A 13078-nucleotide genomic window follows, 5' to 3' on the forward strand; every position below is an offset into this window, starting at 1 on the left:
ACTTCAGGCTGTTTCTCATCAAGCATCTCTTCAGGCACATCTCCCTGGAAAGGTTTCAACAAACTCACATGAAAGGCGTTGTGAATTGTCCAAAGCTGTGGTAGCTTCAGCCTGTAAGCTACATCATTTATCTCCGGTAAGACTTGAAAGGGTCCATAGTACCGCACTTTCAGTTTGGTGTAGACCTTATCCTTGCCTTTCATCTGCTTAAGTCTTGCTTTCTGAAAATGCAACAGCACCCAATCACCTTCTTTCAAGACCAACTCACGTCAGTGGCGATCTGATGCCCGTTTATGCTTTTTAACTAGCTTTTCTAAAGGATTGCCTGTACCTTCTTATAGGCTGCATCCAAACTTTCCACATACCGATCCGCTTCAAAGATCTTGTCTTTCGTGTGAAAAATGGGAGGTACCTTTCTTCCGCCTTCCACAATTTCAAAGAGTGTTTTCCCTGTGGAAGAATGCACTATATTGTTGTAGGCAAACTCAATTAGTGGCAAAAATTGCTCCCATTTTGTTTGCTGGTCTGAAACATAGCATTTCAAAAGATCAAGGGCTAGAATTTTCCTCTTCTGACTGTCCATCTAACTATGGGTGGAAAGAGGATAAAAAATTAAGAGTAGTGCCCATGTTCTTAAAGAGACCTCTCCAGAAAAGGCTGGTCATATGGGGGTCTCGATCACTAACAATGGATTGAGTCATCCCGTGATGTTTGAAAATATGAGACATGAATAATCTCGCCATCATCTGATCTGCTGTAATTTTCTTCCGCACTGGAATGAAGTGGGCCTGTTTGGTGAATCTGCAAATTATAGTCCAAATACCATCATGACCTGGCAATGTACGAGGCAAATAAAAAATAAAGTCTATGGCAATGCTTTGCCAGGGTCTATCCGGAATATGCAATGGTGGCTGTAGCAATCCAGCCGGCTTCTGCCTATCATATTTCATCTTCTGACAAGTGGTGCATGTTTGCACAAATGCCTCAACATCTTTCCTCAAAGCTAGCCAGTAGAAAAAGTGCTCCACCCCTTTGACTATGTCATCAATGCCTCTATGTCTTGCATATGGTGGGGCATGACTCTCCATCAAAACTTTTGGCCTCAGTTGCTTTGTGACACACAATCTGACGTGCCTCATCAGAAAGCCATCCTTAAGAGTATAGTGCTCATGCCTATGGGGGTCATCAACCATCCGATCATACATCCTTGCAAAATCATCATCATTGGCATACTAATCCTTCATGGCATCAAGTTCACGGTGGTATGCAATGGTGACAGCTGAAACTTGCAGTTTCTTTGATGTTGCATCAGGACTTGACTTCCTAGAAAGTGCATCTGCAACAACATTCTTCTTGGTAGGCACATGCACAATCTGAAAATGAAACATTGAAAGGAAGTTTGCCCAGCGCATGTGTTTTCTAACAGCTTTCTTTGATTGAGAAAGTACCTTAAGGATTGATGATCTATCTGCACATAGAAATCAGCACCTAAAAGGTAATGTTTCCAGGTAGAAAGAGAGTGTATGACAGCCAACATCTCTTTCTCATAAATCCCAAAATGTGTCTCAGCATCACTGAGCACCTTGCTCTCATATACATCTACTCTCCCATCCTGCATAAGCACTACTCCTATGCTGTTCCCACAGGCATCACACTAGACAGCAAAGGGCTTGCATAGAATTGGCAAGATAATGATAGGATCAGAGCATAGTTTCTCCTTAAGCTCTTTGAAAGCTGCAACTTCTTTTACACCCCACGTGAAAGGCACTCCTTTCTCCTATAAGGCACAAAGGGGTGATGCTATCTCAGCAAAGTAGCTTATAGTAAGGGCATAAACCAAGGAAGCTTCGTACTTCATGGATATTCTTCAATCGTGGTGGCCAATTCCTTATGGCTTCTACTTTGGCAGGATCCATCCTGACTCCATCTTTGGATATTATGTGCCCCAAAAAGTAGATATCATGCATGAAAAATTCACTCTTTTTGGCATTAATGAGCAACTTATGCTTCTTGAGCTCTGCAAAAACAATTGCCAAGTGCTCTTTATGCTCAGCCTCGTTCTTAGAGAACACTATGATGTCATCAAATAATGTACCGACAAAGGCTCTGTACTCTCTGAAGATTCTATCCATCAGCTGATTGAAGGCGGCAGGTGCATTTGTCAACCCAAATGGCATTACAAGGAATTCATACAAGCCAAATGTGGTTATGAAAGTTGTCCTATGCACATCTGCAGGCCGTATCCTGATCTGATGGTACCCGCTCTTCAAATCTAAGTGGCTGAACATTGTAGACCCCTCTAACCTATCCAAGATATCATCAATCCTGGGTATCGGGAATCTGTTCTTTATGGTTATCTTATTCAAAGCCTATAAATCTATGTGTATCCTCCATTTCTTTTGCACAAGCAACACGAGGGAACAATAGGGAGAAGAGTTGGGCCCCTTTACAAGGAGGTCCTTTACCTAGTTCATGATCTCCTCTTGCTTGGCTGCACTAACCCTGTAAGGAGGCTTGTTTGGCGGGCTGCTACCTGGAATTACATCGATGGCATGGTCCTCAAGTCTTTCTAGTGGTAATTTCTGTCGTAGGGAGTCAAAAAAGAATTCATGAAATTGAAAAAGGAAATCTGTCCTCTCTTTGTCCAGCTTAGAAAAATTCGAGTTTTCTTCTACTGGCTGTTTTCCAATTGCAAAAACCAAGTACGCAAAAGGATGGCTTTTTCATTACATTTGAAATGGCTGAAGCCGATACAACTGGAATAGATTCTCCTTTCAATTTAGCATCCAAAACATGGGTTTTTCCCCGGCGAGTCAAGGTCAGTGTTCTATTGCTGGCATCCAAAACTGCTCCCTTCCTATGGTGCCAAGGTATACCCAGCAAAATATCGCATCCATTCAGAGGCATAATATAAAACTCTTCATGTTAGAAACATGGTGAGAGTGAGAGAGAGAGGCTAGGGAGAGAAGAAGTGCTACTCAAATGTAGACACCATGGAAGGTTTTCATTCATTCATCATCATCATCAAATGAGACAAGTGAAGTACAATCCTTTATAGGCTACACACACACATACTAGCACCAAGTGCATATGAGATAAGTCCCATGGTGACACGTGGCACTCACACATCAAACCACTGCTAGATCTCCTAGTACAACACATCTCACACACTCTTTGGCTATGATATCTCCAGCATCCCCCTTCAGAGCAAAGAGTGTGAGACCCAACACGGAAGCAGTAGACCGAGGCCCCGACCACCGCAATACTCTGCAAAGAGCAAGTCCAACCATCCAACACCTCCCATGTGATAGTGACTTCTCACTCAGCTTGCAACCGGCAAGGGTAGACCATCACTCGTCACCCTCGCTTTAAATTTGGTGGTCAATACCATCATACCAAAGTAAAGAACCATTACAATCATTTTTGGAGGACAACCCAAGGCAAAGTACCTCTTATTGACTCCAATACATTCATTTTAGAGGGACAACTCAAGGCTAAGAACCTTTATTGACTCAACACAAAAACACTAGTACCACTAATCATCATCTACCACCTTAGAGAGGGATAGGTCACGTAATATAGCAGATAAAGCTTGCTCCTCAAGTCCAGTAGATGTGGCGTAAATATTATCGGGCTTGTCCAGTGTCTCCTTGGCTGAAGTAGTGAGGTCAAGATGATGAAGTAGATTGTTAGCCAACCTCACACCAATAAGTGCTAGTGCCTTTTCATTCTTCTCATCCCAAGTTGGGAGTTGTGCTGATGGGTCTTCACCACGAGGACGAGGCTCCACAGTAGCAAACTGAGGTAACAAATTCGCAGCACCAAAAGAAGAGCTAGCAAGCTGAAATGAATAACTAGCAAATGAAGGAGCTTGTCTAGGGCTTCAAAACACGATAGCAGACTCCTCGTGTGCAAAAGGGCAGATAGAGGTAGCTGGTGATGCTCCAAATGCGAGCCCGAATGAAAACGCAGCAAGAAGATGCTCCGAAATGCAGAACTGAACTAGATAAGGAGCATTTGTGGTTATGGTAGGTACTCAAAGTGCTGCAGCAGGTGCGAAATCTTCAAAGCGGCTCTCCATGGCACTCTGAAGTGCAAAGGCAAGTTGCCAATGTGAAAGGCGGCTCCCTAGAACAGCTCCAAAATGCTGTAGCAGAACACTAGTCTAAAAATCGGCTGTTGTAGATGTTAGAGGCCAAGAAACTGCTAGGAGATGACTCTGTTGGAGGTGTTTATGCAGCAGTAACACATAGGATGCAGATTTTGGCGACAAAATGCTCCAAAACATCCCTGAAGGTCCACATGTGCAGGTGCTTGTAGAACAGGGTGCCGACCACCAAGCAATAGGCTCCAAGAGGACTCGAATGAAGGCGAATGGAAAAGGGCAATAGAGGCTGCAGGCTGTGAAGGCAAAAGCAGGTGCAAATTGCTGAAGGAAGGAGGCAGCTAGATGCTGAAATGAGGCGGCTGCAAGAAGGAGAGAGCTGAGCAAAATTAGGGTTAGGTTGGAGAAGATGATGACATGGAAGGGTGAGTTAAGGTAGAGGTAGCGCTGACCTGCTCTGGTACCATGTTAGAAACAGGGTGAGAGAGAGAGAGATAGGCTAGGGAGAGAAGAAGTGATACTCAAATGTAGACACCATGGAAGGCTTCATTCATTCATCATCATCATCAAATGAGACAAGTACAAGCCTTTATAGGATACACACACATACTAGCACCAAGTGCACATGGGATAAGTCCCATGGTGACATGTGGCACTCACACATCAAACCACTACTAGATCTTCTAGTACACACATCTCACACACTCTTTGGCTATGATATCTCCAATACTTTAGTGTCCACAAAACTCTAAATGTGCATGCGGAGCTTCCCAATTATCGGAGTGACTAACTCACTGTGCCCTGGGCAAGCCATACCTGCATTACATAGTGGCCCACCTTTATGCCCGATTTGCCAGCTAGCTCTGGAGAAATAAAATTGGTACAAGCCCCTGGATCAAAGAAGAACAAAACTATCTGGTCATAGATTTTGCCCCATGCTCTGCATAACTCCGTGGCATCCACGTCCTGGATGGCTCCGATCACATCCAGCATAAGACCAGTAGTAGGTTTGGGCATCTTACCCCTCTCATCATCCTTCTTTTCTACCTTTTTCTCACCCTGCTCGAAAGAGGAGAACTTCCTCTTTTTGTTTGGGAAATCATATGCCATGTGGCCCTCTTCCCGGCATATGTAACATTTATTGGCATCATAGAGGGCTTTCTTCTCTTCCTTTCACATCTTTGGTCGAGGCGGTCCTGGCCTCTGTCCTGCAACAAACCAAACCTTGACGGGCTGTTCAAACTTTCTGAAATTTTTATGACCTTCCTACTTGCTGCCCTTGAACTTTTGTGCTTCCTTATTACTACCCTTGAAGCCCGAAGTCTTTCCCTGCAAGAAGGCATATATTGTCAATCAATTGAAACATATTAGAGACTTTGGTTTTGGTGCAATAGTCCTGGATCTCCTTTGGCAGCCCACAGCAATACTTCTCAATATGTTCGGACAGCAATACTTCTCAATCTGTTTGGACAGCTCCACACGCTTGTAAGAACTCACGGGCAGCAAGGCTTCCCAAAACTTTTGTTGTACTCTTCCAAGTTCTTACGATTTGCGGCATCAAGTTTGTGCCAAGTTGTCATTATGTCCACCTCAAAAGTGGTGGTGAGCGAAGCAAATGAAAAGACTTGCTTGAACTCAACCCAAGTGATAGGGGCTCTACCTTGCAAGAGTAAATTAGTCCACCATTGAAGTGCATTGCCCTTGTGACCTTTGATGACTCTGTGAAGTTCCCACCAACATAGGCGGCATCAAATTGTTGCAAAAAGGTCAAGGCTTTCAGCCTGTCCTGTGTCCCATTGAATGTCTCAAACTTTACAGCAGCCCCACCCTCTTTGTACTCTTTCAATTTTCCCTTGGGTACAGGCTGCAAATAGGGAGGTGGCATCATCTCGCCCATACTTTGTGCATTACTGCCAATTCCCATTGTGGGATTGACCATTCTAGGTCCCATTCCCTGTATTTGTGGCATGTTCAATGAACCCCTCATCATTCCAAGCATGCCCATTTGCATTCCGGGCTGCATCCCTATGTTGGCATACATCATATTGCGATTTCCAGCCGGCATACCCCCCACTATTTGTTGCTGAAAATTGTGCATTCCTGGCTGAAAGCTTCCAAGTACGTGCCAGACATTCCTAGCCCTTCTATGGACTGTCCCACCAATGCTTGGAAGACCGACCCTCCTCTGAAATATCCTGGGTGCAACACCGAAGGAGGAAAGGGTTGCTGTCCATAATTCACCGACTGAAAATTGTTGACCTATGGGGCATTCCCCATGCAAGGAGCAACTGAAGGCATCAAGGTGGAGTCACAGGTGGTTGTCCACTTGAAGGTGTATCATTGTGTGTAGGCCTTTGTTTTCTCTGCTGCTTCTTGGCTGTCCTTTTGCTCTTGGGAGGGGCATTCCAAAATTTCAGCAAGATTCTGGGTCGATTGTGTCAAAGTGTCATTGCACTTTGAGGATGGCTTCTGCATCAAGTTCTTATGTCTCATCTACCTCCTCGTGGTAGTCCACAGTGGTCTGCTCAAAGGGAACATGATGTCCCGCATTAAACTGCACGTGATGTGCTTCATTCTGTTGTGCCTCCCGCTATTCCTCCCATTCTAATAAGTCGAAGGATGCGGAGGACTCGGAGTCCACTTCCCGATCAATGGCTGAGTCAACCCTAGTGGCTGAATTGTGTGGCTATAATAAAAGTGCAGCAAAGACTTCCTTTGCCCAGCACTACCAGGGCTCATCTATGGGAAGATGGTGATTGTTCCGGCAACAGAACCACTGAAACCGGCCTTCAAAAATCTAAAGGGCAGTGATTTGTAACTAACTTAGCATTCACCCCATTTACAGCCACATCACAACATTTCCAGCCACTTGCATTAGTTAAATTCCACTTAGAAACAGCTTTGAAAACACTGAAAGGGAGGCTAGAGTGCCCCTGCTCAGAGACCAAACGACAAGGACACTGATTGGCCCCAAACACTTTGGCGGCCATTCCGGTATTTATTTAATTCTTCACGCAATGGAAATTGTGCAATTACATCAAGGGCTCGCGCTTGCACTCTGCTTCACTAAAATTCCACTGCCCAAGCCAATACTTGGCATCAAAATGCATCCATTCCTGGGTGTCACTAGAACCCAACTGTCAAGGCAAAGCTAAGGCATTCCACACTAACTGTGCCCCACTGAAAGTGACAATGCATCAACTCCAGCCCCAGCAAATGCTCAAACAGCCTCAAGGCATAAGAACTGCAATACATTGTCCCTCTAGCACCTTTCCAGGCATACCCTCTGTGGCTGGCTGTCTGGTTACAGCCTGTATGGCCTAGAGAGCCTCGAAGCAAACAAAAGCAATAAAAGCTTCAAAAATGACAGATGAAATCCAAAAGGAACTCAGAATATCCATACCCGCTGTCCATGGAAGAGGGGCAAGCTCTATCACTGCACCTATCCTTTGTCCAGGCCCCCAGGTGTGTAGAAATGACCTCCGGCCAAGGGAAAATAAGAGAGAGATTTTGGGAGCCGAGAAGAGAAAGAAGAGCAAAGCTCACGAGTGCAGAGGCCAAAAACCAGTGAGAAAAGGCTAGAACATCAGTAACAGGGCCTCAAGAGGTGTGGCAACAGCCCGCACAGCTTCCAAATGCTGCCTCGGTATGCGTGCCAGCTGCAGAAATCACTATACAGCAGGGGAAACCAGTCTGGGACTGTGTGCCCACAGTTCTAAGACAAAGGAGCAGCCTTGGGATGCATGCCAGCAGTAAAGTCAGGTCAAATGCAGCAAAAACAGCTCTATACTGCATTAAATGCGTCCCGTACAGCAGCTTAAACAGTCTGTACAGCAAAGGAGGCAGCCTGTACAGTGATAAATGTACCCGTACAACAGCTAAAAGGTGCCTTGGGATCCGTGCTCGAGAGAGAGAGAGAGAGAAAGAGAGAGACCTCGGGATGCGTGAAGAGGGGGAGAGAGAAAGGCGTGGAAAAACTTACAAAATGAGCGAATTACCCAAACGTTGGGTGTAGGGGGGGTTTGGAGAGAAGGATGCATGGGAAATTGCCACGTGGCACATTTGCCCCCCCTTCATTAAAGTCCTAACCCCTACAACCAATGACACACTTAAAAACTCTAACCCACCTTACCAATGACACATTGGTTTCCCTTGGGCCCCACATTTAGACCTCTCTTGACCTTGCCTTGACCTAGGACTTGGGCATAGTGATTGCACTTAGGCATTGGATGCATTCCTAGGGACTTCTGGGAAGTATCACTTCCCCTAGGTTAGTCCCCCAAGCCAAAGGTAGTCACAGTTACCAAATTCACGTCCTCGTGACAAAGAACCTGACCATCAGGGTAAAATCTTGTGGCTGCCTCGAGCCAAAATGCTTTAAGAACAAAGATCTTTTCTTAGAAGACCTGCGAAACCTTTAATGATGCCTAAGCAAACCCTGTGGTTGTGCATGCAGGAAATGGAAATGTAGATTTATGGAGAACCTATTCTTGTTTTTTCAGCAAGAGATTAATGAAAACAGACTACTGGCATTAGCAGGCGTAAAGAATTTTGTACAAGAAACAATGAAAACACTCAAAACCCTAGGGGAGACAGACTTCAAACAACAAGGCACAGGTCGGTATCCACGAGAGCTTCAAAGGGTTGGTTTACCTAAGCTACATGATGTCCACGTGGCAACTCGTGACAGTCTACATTGGGCCTATTCCTATCTGAATGCAGTCGAGGCATCCACATGGCATCATGCAAATCAAGGCTAGTAGCATTCGTCACAACACCATCTTTGCTTGGTTCAACGGCTTGGACAATTGTAGGGTTAGCTTGGGACAAGGTTTAGGTTGGACTCGATCTAGAGCAAGGGCCATCTAAGTCTTCAATTAGACCTATTCAAGTAGCAAGGGGACGGGGGTGTAGACACGCCTCCCTCTATATAAAGGCGCCTACATTCAACACTGTGAACGTTCTAGTTCAACATAGTTCCATAAAAGAGGTGTAGACAACTTGGACAATGGGCTACATAGTCTAGCCTCTCTGTGTGTTTTGCATCTTCTTAGCACTAGCCACTGACAGACCTGTAATCCATGCCCTTTGCCTTTAGTAGCCCAGCATATTTCTTGCTGCAGCCCTCCAGCCCTTTACACCACACAACCACCTACCACTATGACTAAGTCCTTGATGCAGCTTTGTAGCCCCTTACGGTTCTGCAACCGCCTCCAATATGATTACACATCATTATACTACATCATACCCTAAGCCCATTTAGGGTTTCTTGGCTGCCACATCGCCTAATTGCCACATACATAGTAGTCCAGCCTTGACAAAGTTCCACATGAGAATTCAATCACTAGCACAACCCTAGCTGCCACTTCATCATTATGCTCACCGCATCTATAGTGATCTATAGTGCCACCCCAGCAACCATGCTACCACAATGACACATACCGTGAGTGTGCTTACTGAGAACATATCTTTCCACGGGCACGCATTTGCATGTTGCACATGATTACCCTTGACACAACCACATAAAAGTTTAATTTGAATGAAAATTTAAAATTATGGTTGATTTTTTGTTAGGCCAACTAGACTTAGTGGTAGTTAGTTTCGCAGAACCCAAATGTTATTCTGGAAATTGAATTCCACAAAATTCAATTGCACAGATTGATGAGGACACCTGTGTCACAGTGACCTTCCAGATAAAGTGGCAAAAGTGGTGCCCAAATTAGTTTGTTTCTAACACATGAAATACACCTACTTTAGGTGCCCATATATTCACAATTTAGCATCCGTTTGCACCACAGTTCCAGACACTGAAATTGCATGTCATTCACATCATTTTGTCACCACTACATCCATTTTTACACATCAGCACTCCTTTTTCAGCATATACGGCTATATCTTGGTCCTTTTGTGTCTTGATCTTCACTGACGACTTCAATATATAAAATGCCACACTTGTAAAGACATTTTGGCCATTTCTAGCATTTGTAAAAAGCATAACTCTTGTAACGATTTCAGGCAGTATTTTTAACTATCTATGCTATATCTTGGCCTACTTTTATAAGGTTTTAGTTCTATTTTCACTAGACTCTTTCATTCAGTAAAAGTATCAGCCTTTAACAATATTACATGCCTACAATCACCAACCTGAGATCGGATTCTTAGATCACAAATATGAATTGGATGATAACATTATGGAAACTAGAAGTTCAAACTTCTCCAATTGACGAAATTGTCAAATTTGTCATATAGTTAGAGAAAAGACCTGAACCTCCTACAACAAGCTCAACAACAACCTTCAGTCAATGATGATAAACATCTCAATGCATACATAAAATGTGACAGGAAAGAATGTCACGATTGGCTCGATGGTCTAGTGGTCAAGGTGGAGTTCTTTGAGTCCAAGTGGTTAGAAGTCCAAAACCCACTAGGAGTCAGGCACTTTGTTTTTTGGTAGGCCTTAAGGCTTAGGGTCTACACATTTTGGGTTTTGTACTTTTGATATCAGACATATATGATGTATATTATATTGCCATTTGGCATTTTGTTACTTGTTTGAAGTTTCATCCTTTTTCATTGATTTAGTGAATCTTCAATCATTTCAAATTTGTACTATGCACCATGTTTAAGTTCCAGGTAGGCTGTAGGCTGTAGCATTCTTAAGTGTGTGCTGAATGTAATTTCAAATGTGAGTACTAAACTCCATTTTCTAAACCCCCTTGCTGACTTGTGTTTCCCCGTTTCGTCCCTCCAAAAAATCCTGAAACATTTATGTTTCCTTGTTTCACATTTCCGTTTCCATTTCCGCTCTATTTCTGTTTCCCCTAACTATGCTTAGAAGACCAATATCTATCATTTTCCTTAATGTCCTCCTCATCTATGGGCTCACCTATGAGTGTAATGATCTCTAACAGGTGCAAGGTCTCATATGCCACCTTGTCATTTCGCAAAAAAATACCATTTTGTCCTTTCTATTACAAAAAATCTCTCAATTTATTCTCACAGCTTGATTACTCTAAAATCATGGCACTTCACCCATTCTTGGTATTCTCCCATCTTGCGTCATGGACAGCTGTCTCTGCAACAATGAATTCTCCATTGCATTGCTGAGCATTGTCCCTTTTGAATTGCCTCCCCGTAGCCTACTGATAGGCCACATACTAGCTTGAGTACACCTAGTTGTGAACATGGGGGTACCCAAAATAGTGTCAACTACCATACAACTATAGGGAGGGGTCCTTGATTCTCATGTGATGGACTTGTCTACCAGAATACACTAGTCAAGACCTTCACCTTTGTATCTCCCTTCATGAAAAGCAACTTGCCTAGCACTTTGCAAAATGGCATTGCACAAGTTGGCAGCTCTTGTTATAGGTCTTTTTATGACATGAACACGCCCTGTGACCTATCCTTGTTAGTAAACGTTGGTGACAATCCTTGTTAGTAAAAGTTGGCCAGAATCATCTCACTTGCAACCAAATTCTACACTCACTTGGGTCCTGCATGTTGATCTACACTAACAATTTTCTTCACCACCTCCATAATACTCTTTAAGGTAGATCTACACATTCCCCTTGGTATCTTGTGGCAATCCTCCATAGTCCTCTATAAGATAGACCTGCACATTCCTTTTGGTATCATGTGTCAATGCTCCTCCCTATGCAGCATAGAACTCTTTAAGGTAGACCTACATATCCCCTTTTGGTATCATGTGTCAATGCTCCTCCCTATGCAGCATAGAACTCTTTAAGGTAGACCTACATATCCCCTTTTGGTATCTAGTGGCAACACTCCCCCATGCACTATCAATTAGGTGAATTTGGGATGCTTTAGGAGACCAAATATTGTCTATCATTTTGCTTCAATGTCCTCCTCATCTAGGCGCTCACATGTGAGGCAGTGATCGCCATGGTCTCATATGCCACCTTGTCATTTCAAAAAATATACACCATTTTGTATGTTGTCCAATGCATAAGTTGCAATAACAAAAAAGCTCAAAATTTGTTCTCACCACTTGCTTGCTCTAAAACCATGGCACTTCATCCCTTCTTGGTATTCTCCATGTCGCCGATTTGGTTTCATGGATAGGTGTCTCCACAACAATAAATAGACCCCATTCTTCATTGCATTGCTGAGCATTGTCCCTTTTGAAGTGCCTCTCCATAGCCCTATTGATAGCCCACATAGTCTTCCTATCACTAGCCATGATCACTAGCCATAGTACACCTATTTGTGAACATGGGGTTGCCCAAAATAGTGTTAGGCCACCATGCAACTACAGGGATGGGATGATGGCCATGTCTATGAGAAAACACTAGTCAAGACCTTACCTTTGTACTTCCCTTCATAAAAAGCAACTCGCCACACTAGCACCTTGCAAGATGGCATTGCACAAGTTGGCAACCCTTCACAAACTTACTACCACTTCAAGCTCTTGGTGTAGGTCTAAAAATTATTTCACTAACACGCCTTGTGACCTATCCTTGACAATAAACGTTTGTGAGAATCCTTGTAATAAATGTTGGCAAGAATCATCACACGTGCAACCAACTTTGCACTTGCTTGGGTCATGCATGTTGATCTACAATCTGACAATTTTCTTCACCAAATCCATAATACTCTTTAGGGTAGACCTATACATTCCCTTTGGTATCTTGTGGCAATGTTCCATAATGCTCTATAAGGTAGACTTGCACATTCCTTGTGTCAATGCTCCCTCTATACACCGCAGTACTCTTTAAGGTTGACTTGCATATTCCCTTTGGTATCTTGTGGCAACCCATGCACCATTAATTAGGTAAATTTGATATCCCTGAGGAGACCAAAGATGATCTATTCTTTGCCTCAATGTCCTCATCTAGGGGCTCACATGTGAGGCAGTGATCCCTAACAAGCGCATGGTCTCATATGCTGCCTTGCCATCTCGGAAAAATATACCATTTTGTCCCTTATCCAATTGGATAAGTTGCAATTACA

The sequence above is a fragment of the Dipteris shenzhenensis genome, chromosome 15 (genome assembly GCF_047967505.1).
Source record: "Dipteris shenzhenensis isolate YYH24624 ecotype China chromosome 15, Dip_SZ_1.0, whole genome shotgun sequence".
In the NCBI taxonomy this organism is placed as follows: domain Eukaryota; kingdom Viridiplantae; phylum Streptophyta; class Polypodiopsida; order Gleicheniales; family Dipteridaceae; genus Dipteris; species Dipteris shenzhenensis.